The 15,498-nt window shown below is 38.8% G+C and overlaps 1 protein-coding gene and 1 non-coding gene across 2 annotated transcripts in view; one reads left to right on the forward strand and one right to left on the reverse strand.

The window, feature by feature from the left end:
• The window catches only part of IMMP2L (inner mitochondrial membrane peptidase subunit 2), a 954,974-nt gene that overhangs the window by 26,644 nt on the left and 912,832 nt on the right, over window positions 1-15,498 (forward strand). The window lies entirely within an intron of this gene.
• Window positions 5,519-5,591, reverse strand: TRNAC-GCA (transfer RNA cysteine (anticodon GCA)). The gene has a single exon. It is a non-coding gene; the product is annotated as a tRNA-Cys (tRNA).

Raw genomic sequence — 15,498 nt, forward strand, 5'->3', positions numbered from 1 at the left:
AGTGGGATTAAAAGAGGGTGGGAGAAAACTTTTGGAGGGGTCTGCTATGTTTATGATATATATTGTGGTGATGGTTTCACGAGTGTATACTTGTCTGTAAACTTACCAAGTTTTGGATACATTAAATATGTATTGACAAGTTTTCTGTGAGTATGGTTTCAGTGTGTCTGCCCTCTGATTCCCTCTTGCAACACCTACCATCAAATCCCTTATGATTATACAGTGGAAGTGAGAAATAGATTTAAGGGCCTAGATCTGATAGATAGAGTGCCTGATGAACTATGGAATGAGGTTCGTGACATTGTACAGGAGACAGGGATCAAGACCATCCCCATGGAAAAGAAATGCAAAAAAGCAAAATGGTTGTCTGGGGAGGCCTTACAAATAGCTGTGAAAAGAAGAGAGGTGAAAAGCAAAGGAGAAAAGGAAAGATATAAGCATCTGAATGCAGAGTTCCAAAGAATAGCAAGAAGAGATAAGAAAGCCTTCTTCAGCGATCAATGCAAAGAAATAGAGGAAAAGAACAGAATGGGAAAGACTAGAGATCCCTTCAAGAAAATTAGAGATACCAAGGGAACATTTCATGCAAAGATGGGCTGCTTGATAAAGGACAGAAATGGTATGGACCTGACAGAAGCAGAAGATATTATTAAGAAGTGGCAAGAATACACAGAAGAACTGTACAAAAAAGATCTTCACGACCCAGATAATCACGATGATGTGATCACTAATCTAGAGCCAGACATCTTGGAAAGTGAAGTCAAGTGGGCCTTAGAAAGCATCACTATGAACAAAGCTAGTGGAGGTGATGGAATTCCAGTTGAGCTATTTCAAATCCTGAAAGATGATGCTGTGAAAGTGCTGCACTCAATATGCCAGCAAATTTGGAAAACTCAGCAGTGGCCACAGGACTGGAAAAGGTCAGTTTTCATTCCAGTTCCAAAGAAAGGAAATGCCAAAGAATGCTCAAACTACCACACAATTGCACTCATCTCACATGCTAGTAAAGTAATGCTCAAAATTCTCCAAGCCAGGCTTCAGCAATATGTGAACTGTGAACTCCCTGATGTTCAAGCTGGTTTTAGAAAAGGCAGAGGAACCAGAGATCAAATTGCCAACATCCGCTGGATCAAGCAAGAGAGTTCCAGAAAAACATCTATTTCTGCTTTATTGACTATGCCAAAGCCTTTGACTGTGTGGATCACAATAATCTGTGGAAAATTCTGAAAGAGATGGGAATACCAGACCACTTGACCTGCCTCTTGAGAAATCTGTATGCAGGTCAGGAAGCAAGAGTTAGTACTGGACATGGAACAACAGACTGGTTCCAAATAGGAGAAGGAGTACGTCAAGGCTGTATATTGTCACCCTGCTTATTTAACTTCTATGCAGAGTACATCATGAGAAACGCTGGACTGGAAGAAACACAAGCAGGAATCAAGATTGTCAGGAGAAATATCAATAACCTCACATATGCAGATGACACCACCATACGGCAGAAAGTGAAGAGGAACTCAAAAGCCTCTTGATGAAAGTCAAAGAGGGGAGCGAAAAAGTTGGCTTAAAGCTCAACATTCAGAAAACGAAGATCATGGCATCCGGTCCCATCATGTCACGGGAAATAGATGGGGAAACAGTAGAAACAGTGTCAGACTTTATATTTTTGGGCTCCAAAATCACTTTAGATGGTGACTGAAGCCATGAAATTAAAAGACGCTTACTCCTTGGAAGAAAAGTTATGACCAACCTAGATAGTATATTCAAAAGCAGAGACATTATTTTGCTGACTAAGGTCCATCTAGTCAAGGCTATGGTTTTTCCTGTGGTCATGTATGGATGTAAGAGTTGGACTGTGAAGAAGGCTGAGCACTGAAGAATTGATGCTTTTGAACTGTGGTGTTGGAGAAGACTCTTGAGAGTCCCTTGGAGTGCAAGGAGATCCAACCAGTCCATTCTGAAGGAGATCAACCCTGGGATTTGTTTGGAAGGAATGATGCTAAAGCTGAAACTCCAGTACTTTGGCCACCTGATGCGAAGAGTTGACTCATTGGAAAAGACTCTGATGCTGGGAGGGATTGGGGGCAGGAGGAGAAGGGGATGACCGAGGATGAGATGGTTGGATTGCATCACGGACTTGGTGGACATGAGTCTGAGTGAACTCCGGGAGTTGATGATGAACAGGGAGGCCTGGCGTGCTGCAATTCATGGGGTCGCAAAGAGTCGGACATGACTGAGCAACTGAACTGAACTGAACTGAACTGAAATATGTATAGCTCTTGGTATATCAATCATAAAATAAACTTAATAAGATAACTTAAAAATAGATGACAGATGAACTGCCATGGTGGGCAATGTAAGGTCCGTTTAAACTGCCCACTTCCAGAATTTTTTTATATCAGGAAAAAAAAAAACAAACTATCCCCTGTTTGTGCCGCTTAAAAAAGTTAATCGAATTAATGCCCCTTCATCCACCGTAATTGATACTTGTTTAATTTTCTGTCTTGCTTAGACTCTGACTTGCATAGCTATATGTATATAAATGTGTGGTCAAAACCAAGAATATTGAGATTGTTTTGTCCTGTATTTCATATCTTTTCTTAGAAACTCTTGCTGAATCAAAATAAAGTTTAATGTTTCTTTTCATTTTTCTTTTTTACTTATGGAATGTTTCTCTATCTCTGTTTTACTCAGAATAGCAGAGGCAGTCCTCTCTTCCTGCCGTGTTTGCATTCCTGGGAAATCTTTCATTCTGCAAAATCTTGTGCTAAACGTGATAGAACTTCTAGGGAAAATAGGCTTGGGAACAGATGGTTTGAAACCAGTGGAATTTTGTAAACAGAACTGGCACCAAGAAATGACAATTGCAATAAAAATAACAGCATGATTAAATCTCAACTGGAATTTATACCCAGCATCACCATCAGTCCTTGGTCTTACACCCTGATTTTCCTCTTTTGAGTTTTTGGTCCTTAAAGTTACTCACTTTTAACAGAAACCATTTTCATCAAAGTTAAAACTCTGGTCCAGGGTGTTGACTTATCAGTTTTATTTTAAATACAGGGGGAAATACTTTTCATTTCTTCATCTACTACTCTCAGCTTCCTTGGATAGTTTATTGTAGTGGAGAGTCTTGAAGGCAGGAAATGAGACTTTCCCGCATGTGAACTAATTTACATTAAAGAAATACCTCTTGTAGCAGAAGAGGTTAATGTTAATTTGCTTTAGTCTATAAACATAATATATACACATTATAGAGAATTTAAATAATATGGGAAAGAATAAAGTAAAAATCCGTTAACTGCCAGTAAATACTACTGTCATTATCTGTGTGCCTACTGTTCTCCATCTGACCTCTTTTCATGATGATGTATGTATATAATATTTCGCATAAATGAGTTCATGTTATACTTAGTGTCTTCCAACTTTCTTTTAAGACAGTGTCAAACAGTATAGCTATACAATGTCCTTTTTAATGATTGCAAGTGATTTTACTGTATGCATGTCGAAGTTCATTTCTTTATTTTTTTGTGGATGTTTAGGCTGTTTTCAGTTTTTCACTATTATAAAGAGTGGTGTACTGAAAATTCTAGATCATATCTTTGTACCCAGGAAGTGGTGTCTCTGCATCAGAGGTATGTGTTTGCATAACACTTTGGTTCTTATTGCAATATTGCTTTCAAGAAAGAGTGTACCTATTTATGCTCCCAGGAGAGCATGGGAAATTCTATGTTTCTACACAGGATGGTTTTAGTTTTCTGAATCTTTGCCAGTCTGATAGGTTAAAGAGGCGATATTTTGTTTTTATTTGTATTGGTTATATTATTAATGTGATTGAACATTTTTTTATACCTCTGTGTAACATCCATATTTTATTTTGCTTTCAGTGAAGTGCCTTTCTTGTATTTCATGTTACTCACTTTTCTCTCGGAACATTTACCTTTTAAAAAAATAAGAATTGTGTGATTTTAGAGATATTACACCTTTGGGATTAATATACATTGCAATGTTTCATATCATGGTGATTATTTTATAATCTTATTTATGAGATGTTTTGATTTTTATGAAGTCAAATCCATCAATCTTTTTTGTTTCCTGGATTTGTAAAATGTTCAAAAATGCCTGTTTCCACTCCTAAAAGACTGTCTGCATTTATTTTCTTTTATGGCATTTGTGTTTATTTCTTATATTTAATCTTTGAATTATCTGGAATTTATCTTTCTATCATGAGTAAAATGAATATCTACCTTTTTTTTTTCTCCCTCCAAACCCTGATTATTTAACATCATTTGTTAATTTAAGCTCCTCTCCATCAGTGTGAAAGTCTTTATCATATACCCAATTTCTTTGCGTCTTTGTTTTTATTTCTGGGTTTACTATTATGTTAGTTATTTCTGCAAAATAAATTACCTCCAAACTCAGTGGCTTTAGCCATTTATTCTCTTTCAGAGTTTCCACAGGTGAGGAATGTGGGAGCAGCTCAGCTCCACAATTCTAGCTCATGATTTCTTTTAAGGTTGAAGTTAAGATTTCAACTGGAACCACTGTCATCTGAGGGCTTAACTGAGGTGGGAGGGTCTGCCTTACAGGTGGCTCACTCCCATGTCTGGCCAGAGGGTGCTGGCTCTTGCAGGGAGGGGGGCCTCAGTTGTTCTCTGATTGAACTTTTGCTAGGTCTCGCTGTCCTCTGGACCTGGTTCTGGCTTGCCTAGAGGTAGTCATCAAGGAGAGAGAGGCAAGAGAAAGCTATCTATTTTTTGACTAGCTTCGGAAGTCACACAACATCAGTTCTACCACATTCTCTTTGCTAGAAGCAAGTCTCTTTCTAAGACCAACCCACCCTTAAAAAGATGGGAATTGGATTACTAATTTTGAAGGGAGACCTGACAAGGAATTTGCAGGAATATATCTAGACCCCCATAGGTCCCTTGACTGTTCCATTCATGTGTTTGGCTTGTTGTTTAGTTGCTAAGTTGTGTCTGACTCTTGTGACCCCGTGGACTGTAGCCCACCAGGCTTCTCAGACCATGGGCTTTCCCAGGCAAAAATACTGGAGTGGGTTGTCATTTCCTTCTCCAGGGCAGGGATCAAACCCATGCCTCCCTCTTGGCAGGCCGATTCTTTACCACTGAGCCACCTGGGAAGTCCTGTATTTGACCACTTCTCTAGTATCACATTAGTTCATTTAAAGAGTCTTATATTGAACTGATGGAATGTTCCATAATACTCTGCTAAGCTGTATTTGACAGACAGCCATCAACTCTTGCTGGTCAAGTATTTGAAAACAGATCCACAAAGTAATAATGATAATAATGGAGGGCTTTTTAAATTGCTCTATTTTTCCAACTTCAGATAATTCTTTGGAATTATGTAGTCGGAGTCATAGAAGTAGTAGTAGTGATCCACTCAGCCGTGTCCGACTCTGTGACCCCGTAGACTGGGGCCTATCAGGCTCCTCCGTCCATGGGATTCTCCAGGCAAGAGTGTTGGAGTGGATTGCCATTTCCTTCTCCAGGGGATCTTTCCCAGCCAGGAATCGAACCTGGGTCTCCCGCATTGCAGGCAGACGCTTTTACCGTCTGAGCCACCGGGGAAGCCCAGGACTCATTATAGTTCATTGCAGATCTGTGGTTACCTTATTGAACCATCTTTTCCACACCATTCCATATTTCTATGAGTAATTTTAAATACTTTGGCAGATACATTGTAACTTCAGGGCATTGCATGTTAATGAAATTTCACAGATATCTGAAACAGAATCTTCTAATATACCAGCAAGGAAACAGAATCAAAAGAAGGCATTTCTGTGTGGGGAGCAATCTAAATAAGCATCTCAGCTCCATATGCTGTAATGTTCACCAGGGGCTCGTCACGATCCCGGGACTTTCTGTGCAGCAGACACTCGAGTCCATGGAGTGCTGTGCTCCATCTGCCTCAATCCCCAGGCTGTACAGGAAGAGCCTCTTTGTACTCTGACCTCTAGGCTGCCTTAAAAAAAAAAAAAAAAAAAACAGCACAAAAAAACCAAAAAAAACCATGTTGCCAGCCTGGCCTTTGTTGCCATTTCAACAAGTGTGTGTGCCTGAGGGTGCGCTTACACTTAAAAGTTTAGAAGACCACAGCCACTTGCTCTCAAGACCTTGGTTATTGTTGCTCTCCATTTAAATTGCACAAGTCTTCTCATCCGGCTGCATCTTTATCTGGTTTTGAGCTGGCACTGCCACTGTGTTAGCTCCCCATGGACATGCAGCTGCTGTGGACCGGCCGTGGCAGCCTTCCAAAAATTGTGACCATAGTTTGGACAGGCTTTATTTTTGACAGACTAATAGAGCCTTAATGTGCTTCCCCTGCTGGGGGAGCCTGTGTTTCTAATTTATATTTCTGATTCTCTGAAGAGTAGAATAAGTCCCTGGCTGGCTGTTTGCTGGTTAACTTGTATTTCCTGGTCTCACATTTTTTTGTGACTTTCTCTTCCCATCTTTGCCTCTTTGGGGTCTGGTGGGCTTGGCTACCTTAAGAAACTTGCCTACATCCTCTTTCCAATTCTGATCAAAGGAAAATCATTAAAAAAAAAAAGGGGGAGAATAGTTGCTTTTCAATGTTGTGTTAGTCTCTGCTGTACAATGAAGTGAATCAGCAGTATGTATACATATATCCCTTCCCTCTTGGGCCTGCCTCCCACCCCACCCATCTAGGTCATCACAGAGCACCAAGCTGAGCTCCCTGCACTATGCAGCAGGTTCCCACTAGTTACCTATTTTGCACACGATAGTGTATTAGAGAAGGAAATGGTAACCCTCTCCAATATTCTTGCCTGGAGAACCCCATGGGCAGAGGAGCCTGGTGGGCTACAGTCCAGGGGGTTGCAAAGAGTTGGACACAACAGCGACTAAACAACAGCAACAAAGTGTGTACATGTCAATCCCAATCTCCCAATCTATCCCACCACCTCCCTCCTCAAAAGCCATCTTTTTGCTTCTTATCTCTTGATGTGAATTTGAGTTGGTGTCTATTTAAAGAAAGTAGCGTATTTGAGGCATGGTGGGGAGATGGGGTCAGGATAGGATTTTCATGAGACCCTAATAGCATATTTGTTTTAAAAAATTGCCTTTTCTGTCCAACCCACTGGAGACCCTTGTACCATATAAAAATAGGGCAAAAAACAGAGGTATTGTGAAAAGTAACTAGCATAAATGAGTATGACTTAGTAGTAGACAGTAGGACAGCTGTGCTCTAGGAAATATATGTCACATGGTGTTTCTGGGGCCATTTCCCCATCACCCATATTATTGCCTGACACTTACTTTCTAATTTTCTTCTTGTTTGTCTTGTGTCCTTCTTCTTATACATTCTCAGTGTCATTATTTTTTCCTTATTTCCCTTGTCTCACTTTTATTTCTTAGTTTTGATTTTTGAAGGGTTTTGAGATTTTGCTTTTGAGAAGCATGCTTTTTCCTTTTACAGGCTCACTTAACTTTTTAAAAGCCAATTGCACTCATGGCTTAAATGCTAAATAATGCGGTATTTTCTTTGTAGCTGTTCAGCAAGTATTCTGATGCAGGAAATAAGTTCTTTAGCTAATTCAAAATATTATTGCTTTAGGAATAAATAGGCTTATGGTGAAATAGTCCAAAGTCCTCTAATTACTTTGTTTGGGTTGTGGATAAGTACCTGGTCTGTTTCATTTACACATATATTTAAGTTGCCACATTGTTACCTTAATATCCACATTGCCTTTAGCTTCTTCTTAATGACAGCAGTTATGCTTTTCTATTAAATTGGAAAAAAATATATAGAGTGCAGTGTTGAAATTTCAGTTTTGTGGTTATTACAGTTTAAATCTTACCTAGCTTCTCCTTGCTAATGGTTATCACTTAATAGGGTTTTTCTCATTCCATAAAGAACTATTTGCTGTCCTATTAATTTTTATGGTAAACTGTTTTTTGCAGAATTTATGGCATCTTAATAACTGAAATTTGTGATTGGGCCTTAGTTGTAAATGCAGTCAAATGGTGTCTATGTGGAGTTAGAGGATAAGGATAATCCGTGGGATTAGGGTGGCCTGAGCCAGCTCTTAGAGAGGGCAACTGTTGTGATTTTGTTTTATGTGGTTTCCAAAAATACTGGAGTGATGAAGATTTTCATATTGCTAAGAAACAAAGCAAAACAAAATAAAAATAAGTATTAAATCCAGTCTTATCCCTCACTGCTCTTAATATATCTCTTGTTCCTGGTTTGGCCAGCATTCACACTATCTCAGTAGGCCCATATGTGCCTTTACTCTCATAATCACATTTTCCTCTTGCCTGAGACATTTACTAAGTGTAATTTATACTTCTTTTATTTTTCAACATTTCAATGAAAAATTTTAAGCATATGGAAAAGTTTTGAGAATTTTATAGTGAACATTCCTAAACCTGCCACCTACATTCCAATTCGTTTTTTTTTTCTTTAAAGCTTCTTTCATGAATTTTTCCCTTCCAATTCTATCTCTTATCTTTCTTTTCTTTTTTTCCAGTATCTAATATATAATTTATTCCTGTGGTCCCATTTTGTTGCTAAGTCATATATTTTTTATATTCTGCTTAAAAATAATCCCCAAGACACCTAAGGCATTGCTGGTGTTGGCACTCGTAATTCTTATTAATTGGCTGGTATCAGGAACTATGATCATCCTTAACCCATCAAATCTTAGAAAAAGATCAGGTTCAAAGCAGAAGAAAACTATCACTCTGGATATTAGGTGTCCCATTATTTAGAAGATAGGCTTTATTGGTTTAATTATAAGTAATGGACATTCTTAAGTTTCTTGCCCTTTTAAAATTTGTCATTGTTAGTCCTCTTCTTTGTACATGGCTAATGCTTTTATCTGAAGAAATAACTTTAATTTGATTATCTCACCATTGTTCTCTAATACATTGCACATAATATGCTAGTTTTATGGGTGTTTTCTTTCTTCATGCAAATGTTTACTAAAACACACACACACACACACAATATGAACACTGTGAATATCCAAAACACCCTACAAGTTTTCTTATATGAAAAAAATTGTGGCTTGGAAAGATGAAGTAATTTGCCCAAATTCACATGATTGGATCATGATTCGACTTGAGATCTGTTTCCCAGGTTGCACTAGTGGTAAAGAACCTGCCTGCCAATGCAGGAGACATGAGAGACACAAGTTAGATCCCTGGGTCAGGAAGATCCCCTGGAGTAGGAAATGGCAACTCACTCCAGTATTCTTGCCTGGAAATCCTATGGACAAAGGAGCTGGTGGGCTACAGTCCATGGGGTCACAAAGAGTTGGACATGACTGAGCGACTGAACACGGTTGGATTCACTCACCGTCCTACTGAGTTTCCCTGTTTGGTGACTCTGCCTCTGCAGAGCACTGCCAGCCTCAGCTCCAACAAAGGCAGAAGGAGAGGTGGGGATAAATGCCTGAGGTTTGCAAGTGGAATGAGTCCTTCCCTAAACTCAGGAAGCTTATATGAAATTGGATTTCTTATTGATTTCTGGTGGCATTTTCTCTCTACATGAGTGTAGTACAACATGCCCTTAGAGTTCATTTGCATTTTAATATTTCTGACTTAAAATTTCACCTCTTTTAGCGTCCAGGTGTTCATCACTCTCCAATAGACAATTTATTATCTCTGTCAGAGAAGTGGTTTTAGGTCAAAATAGAGGACCTTTATCTTCATCAGTCTACCAGTGTGGACTTTTAAAGTTGGGTTTCTTTGCCAGAACATGATTCACTTTATGTCTAACCCCATTATATTTCTCTCCTTTATTACTTTTGACAGTTTTTCATTCTTTATTTTTGTTTGCCATTTCATTCCTTCTGAGAATTTTTGACTTAAACTATACATGCAAGTCACACAGTTCAAGATAAATAATTTGATGCTGGAGTTCACATTTCTAAAGATTACTAATTATCTTTTTGTTTTGATCTTCAAAAGATATCTTTCACAAAATAAAAAAGCCAGACACACAGAAGGAGAAAATATGTGCAAAGCGTGTATCTGATAAAAGACTTGTACCTATATATCTATAACGATTCATATACACATGGTCTTCCCTGGTGGCTCAGATGGTAAAAAATCTGCCTGCAATGTGGAAGACCTGGGTTCGATCCCTGGGTCGGGATGGGATTGAGGAGGGCATGGCAACCCACTCCAGTATTCTTGCCTGGAGAATCCCCATGGACAGAGGAGCCTGGCAGACTACAGTCCATGGGTTCACAAGGAGTCAGACACGACTGAGCGACTAAGCGCGCACACACACACACACACACACACACACACACACACACACACATCCTTACAACTCAATAAGAAGAAAAACCAATTACAAAATTGGCAGAAGATCTGAGCAGACACTTTAATAAAGGCAAGACTTCCTACTAAGCTCATGAAAAGATGTTTGACATTATCAGTTATTAGGGAAATGCCAATCAAAATCACAGTTAAATACCATACTGCATGCTCATTTGAATGGTCATAATCTAAAGGACTAAGAATGCCCAGTGTTGGCTAGAATCTGGAGAAGCCAAAAACCTTCATGTATTGCTAGTGAAAATGTAAAATGATACAATCACCTTGGAAAACAGTTTGGCAGTCCTCAAAATACTAAAAATACACTTTTCATATAAGCAAGCAATTCCACTCCTAAATAACTACTCAAGAGAAATGAAAGCATATATTCACACAAGGACTTGTATGCAGAGACTTACAGCAGCCTTATTCACAATAGCTCAAAATTGGAAACAATTCAAATGTCCCATCAGCTGATGAAGAGTTAAATTATGACATATCAATACGATGAAATGTTGTTTAGCAATAAAAAAATGAACTACTTAGAAATGCAACATGGATGAACCTCAAAAATATTGTGTTAAATGAAACAAGCCAGACCAAAAAAAAAAAAAAAAAAAACTACTAAAATTTCTTTAAAATGCGCATCTCTTAAAGAAGAGAGCAGTATATTCCTGGGGCTTGGATGGGAATGGGAACTGGCCTTCAGATAGGCATCGGTGAACTTATGGGGGTGACAGAATAGTCCAAAAATGTATTGTGATGATTCCACAACAGCATAAATTAGCTAAAAAATCTTTGAAGTATATACACTTACAGTGGGTGAATTTTATGGTATGAAAATAATACCTCAATGAAGCCACTAAAAAACATTTCCCTCTAAAATGATTTCCTTTTTTGAGCTAGTGGTTCTCCAATGAGGGTGAATGAGGATTGTGGACAGGGAGGAAGACCAGAGACAGCATATTAGAATCATCTAAGAATTTTTTTTAACACACATGTATTTATTCTTCTCTATAGCATAATACTAGAGATCACAGAATATCACCATGTATTATGAGGGTTGGGTAAAGAATCCTCCTGCAATGCAAGAAATACAGGAAACTCGGGTTTGATCCCTGGGTTGGGAAGATCCCCTGGAGAAGGAAATGAATACCCATTCCAGTATTCTAACCTGAAAAAATCCCATGCACAGAGGAGCCTGGCAGACTATAGTTCATATAGTCACAAAGAGTTGGACACGACTGAGTGACTAAGCACACGTATATAATTTGCAAATGCTCCTCTAGATGATTCTGATATACGTGATCCACACATCTACCCTTGAGAATCTCCTCTTAATCAGGTTGAGTCTCAGGAGTCTGTGTTTTCCATAAGCAACACAGGTGACTTTTGTGATCACTTAAGTTTAAGAAACTCTGCCCATGTTCTACAATCCTAAGAACTTTCAGCATTGTGCAGAGCACAGTGGGATAAATGTGACTCTGGGAAAATCTATTTTCTGACCCTTTTAAAATCACATCTACCTAGATACTGGGAGCAGCCAATACCTAGCAGTTTTATTGAATTAAACCAATAATTAAGACTCCCAATTACTCCACTTTTGGTGGGGATTCTGGTTCATTAAAAGGAATCTGTCTGAACTCAATACCAAAAAGGCCAACCATTTTGTTACAGTTATGACTTATTCATATTCATGAAATGTTTTAGCTGTGAGATGTGTGCTTGCATGCTCACTTATGTCCAATACTTTGTGACTCCAGGCTCCTCTCTTCATAGGATTTTCCAGGCAGGAACACTGGAGTAGGTTGCCATTTCCTAGCTATGAGATAATCTGCTATATTTCTGCCTAGTTGTGGTCTCTTATATGCAGGTCAGGAAGCAGCAGTTAGAACTGGACATGGAACAACAGACTGGTTCCAAATAGGAAAAGGAGTACGTCAAGGCTGTATATTGTCACCCTGCTTATTTAACTTCTATGCAGAGTACATCATGAGAAACGCTGGGCTGGAAGAAGCACAAGCTGGAATCAAGATTGCCGGGAGAAATATCAATAACCTCAGATATGCAGATGACACCACCCTTATGGCAGAAAGTGAAGAGGAACTAAAAAGCCTCTTGATGAAAGTGAAAGAGGAGAGTGAAAAAGTTGGTTTAATGCTCAACATTCAGAAAATGAAGATCATGGCATCTGGTCCCATCACTTCATGGGAAATAGATGGGGAAACAGTGGAAACAGTGTCAGACTTTATATTTTTGGGCTCCAAAATCACTTTAGATGGTGACTGCAGCCGTGAAATTAAAAGACGCTTGGAAGAAAAGTTATGACCAACCTAGATAGCATATTCAAAAGCAGAGACATTACTTTGCCAACAAAGGTCTATCTAGTCAAGGCTATGGTTTTTCCAGTAGTCATGTATGGATGTGAGAGTTGGACTGTGAAGAAAGCTGAGCACTGAAGAATTGATGCTTCTCCAACTGTGGTGTTAGAGAAGACTCTTGAGAGTCCCTTGGACTGCAGGGAGATCCAACCAGTCCATTCTAAAGGAGATCAGCCCTGTGTGTTCTTTGGAAGGACTGATGCTAAAGCTGAAACTCCAGTACTTTGGCCACCTCATGTGAAGAGTTGACTCGTTGGAAAAGACTCTGATGCTGAGAGAGATTGGGGGCAGGAGGAGAAGGGGACGACAGAGGATGAGATGGCTGGATGGCATCACTGGGTTGATGGATGTGAGTTTGAGCGGGAGTTGGTGATGGACAGGGAGGCCTGGCGTGCTGCAATTAACGGGGTCGAAAAGAGTCGGACATGACTGAGCGACTGAACTGAACTGAACTGTGGTCTCTTGGGTTGAAAACTCTTGGGTCTCTACTTTTCCTTTTAAAAAGTAATGTCTTTTCCTTTGAAGCATTTTGTCATTCCTGAGTTGATAGAAGTCTCCCATTCTTGGAAGAATGCAGGAAACAGAAAATATAGAGCATTTGCAGTCACCTTCAATGGCTTTATTTTCCTGATTGTCAAGTTTGCCAAAAAAGTTAGATTGCTAGAGATGATGGCTAAATGTTCCTATTGTTTTTAGAAAAACACAGTTTTGTAGGAGAGAAAACATGGGAACTTCAAAAAAAAAATTAAAGTGCTGTTGCTATCCATTGAGGGGTCACTGCCAGTTCTGTGCATGCCAACAAGATTCCTGTCTAGTAAACTGCCTGAAATCCTGTCATTGTTCAGCATTGAGAAAACCTTAAGCGTTAATTATCTATTTTTATAATACATTATTTATTTATAATCTGAAAGGAGGAAGTTAGCGCCCCAGTTTTTTTTCTAGATTAGGATCCATCGATTACTTTCCTAGATCTGCTTCTAGTGGAATCACAATTGTTCTCATTCATCAGTTATTATTTTTTCCCTGATTTAGTTCAGGTGCCTCCTGCCTCCTAACATGCATGCTTAGGCTGTGTTTGCAGAGTGAGGTTATTGGCATCAGGAGCTCCTGGAGAGACACATGGAGAAGGGTAGCCTGATCATGTGTGGTCATCTACTAATTTCTTGTGATCTTGTCACAGGCCCTTTGGGAAGGAACTGTGACTCTGTGTGCCTTTTTACTCTTGGCATCTTAGTGAGACATAGGTAGGCCTTGCATGCTGCAGTCCATGGGGGTCACGAAGAGTCCAACACGACTTAGCAACTGAACAACAACAATATCTTAGCATAGTGAGTAGCGCAAAGTAGGTACTTAATGAAGAAAGAATGAAAATGTAAGCTCCATGTGGCCAGGGACCACGCCTTCCTTGTTGTGCATTGTATGTGCCCCTTAGCACAGTTACATAGTAGATGATCAATAAAATATGACTGAATCAGGAATTTAGTGTCAGATTTGTTTGGATCCCTGCTCTTGTATTTTCTGACATTTGTAGTTTGATATACACTTTGAATTTACAAATAAAATTTTGATTTTGTTATCTAAATGTGTGGGCTGATTTCTATGATCGAAAGGTTACACTTTGTATAAGATACTGCTTTGTCATTTATTGTTTTTCTCTTACCTCCAAACTTGCCACACAGTTTTAAAATAGTTTTTATAATTAGGATGACTTGAGGTATATTTATTCACTTGGTTGCTATGGGTGAGTGATTAGTGACTTTGTATAAGATGAAATATATGGGAATTTAAGAATGATTTTAGATGAATTCATGCGTGATCAAACCATAACACATGTGAGAGGAAAGACAGATATTTAGAGTGGAGGTCATTAGGCAGTTGAGGTCAGTAATGCCCCCAAAATTTTACTTGCAGGTAAGTAAGTAAGTAAGTATACAAGTGGCAAATATGATTTCAATGGAATCTGAAAGCTTATTTAAAAATATTCTGTTTAGGTACTTCAGCAGTGAATCAGGTGTGCCTACTATTTAAGCAGTAATTTTCTCAGGAGCAATGTTTTGAACCTAAATGACTTGCATGGTTGCTGGAAGAATGAGGTTACTGATAAAAATTATTCCTTTTTTGCTTGGGATACCACATTATTATTGCTTTAAGGGAAATTTTCTCAGAGAAAGCAGATGCTCAGTGCTTATTAGTATGGTAGTTTTAAATATTTAAGATGTGAACAAAAGACCAGATCATCCCAATGATTCTTTATAGAAAAGGAGATGCATTAACTTTACCAAAATGTGAATGTCACAGCACTTTAAACATTTTATTTAATATAACTTGACATAGAAGTGTAATGTTCATTTCTTCCTTTGTATATAGCTTTAGTACTTTAATGATAGAAGTCCCAAAGAGGTTTTTATTATTATGAGTTAAAGGTGTCATTCACAATTCAGGTAAGACAGGACTGTACTGAGACTTTTGCTTTGAGCCTCTGAAAATAATGGCCCCTAATCTGCAAGGGAGCTTTTATTTTCTCCCCCGTGCTTGGGCAGAGTCTGCATACCCTCGATAGATACACCTCCCACATAATTTTCATGGCAAATAGAAGGGGAAAAATAGAAGCAGTGACATTTTGTTTTCTTAGGCTCCAAAATCATTGCAGATGGTGACTGCAGCCATGGAATTAAAAGATAACTGCTACTTGGAAGGAAAGCTATGGCAAACTTAGACAACTATTCAAAAGCAAAGACATCTCTTTACTGACAAAAGTCCATATAGTCAAAGCTGTGATTTTTCTAGATGTTGTGTACAGTTGT

Source organism: Budorcas taxicolor, chromosome 4 (genome assembly GCF_023091745.1).
Source record: "Budorcas taxicolor isolate Tak-1 chromosome 4, Takin1.1, whole genome shotgun sequence".
NCBI classification, from domain to species: Eukaryota; Metazoa; Chordata; class Mammalia; order Artiodactyla; family Bovidae; genus Budorcas; species Budorcas taxicolor.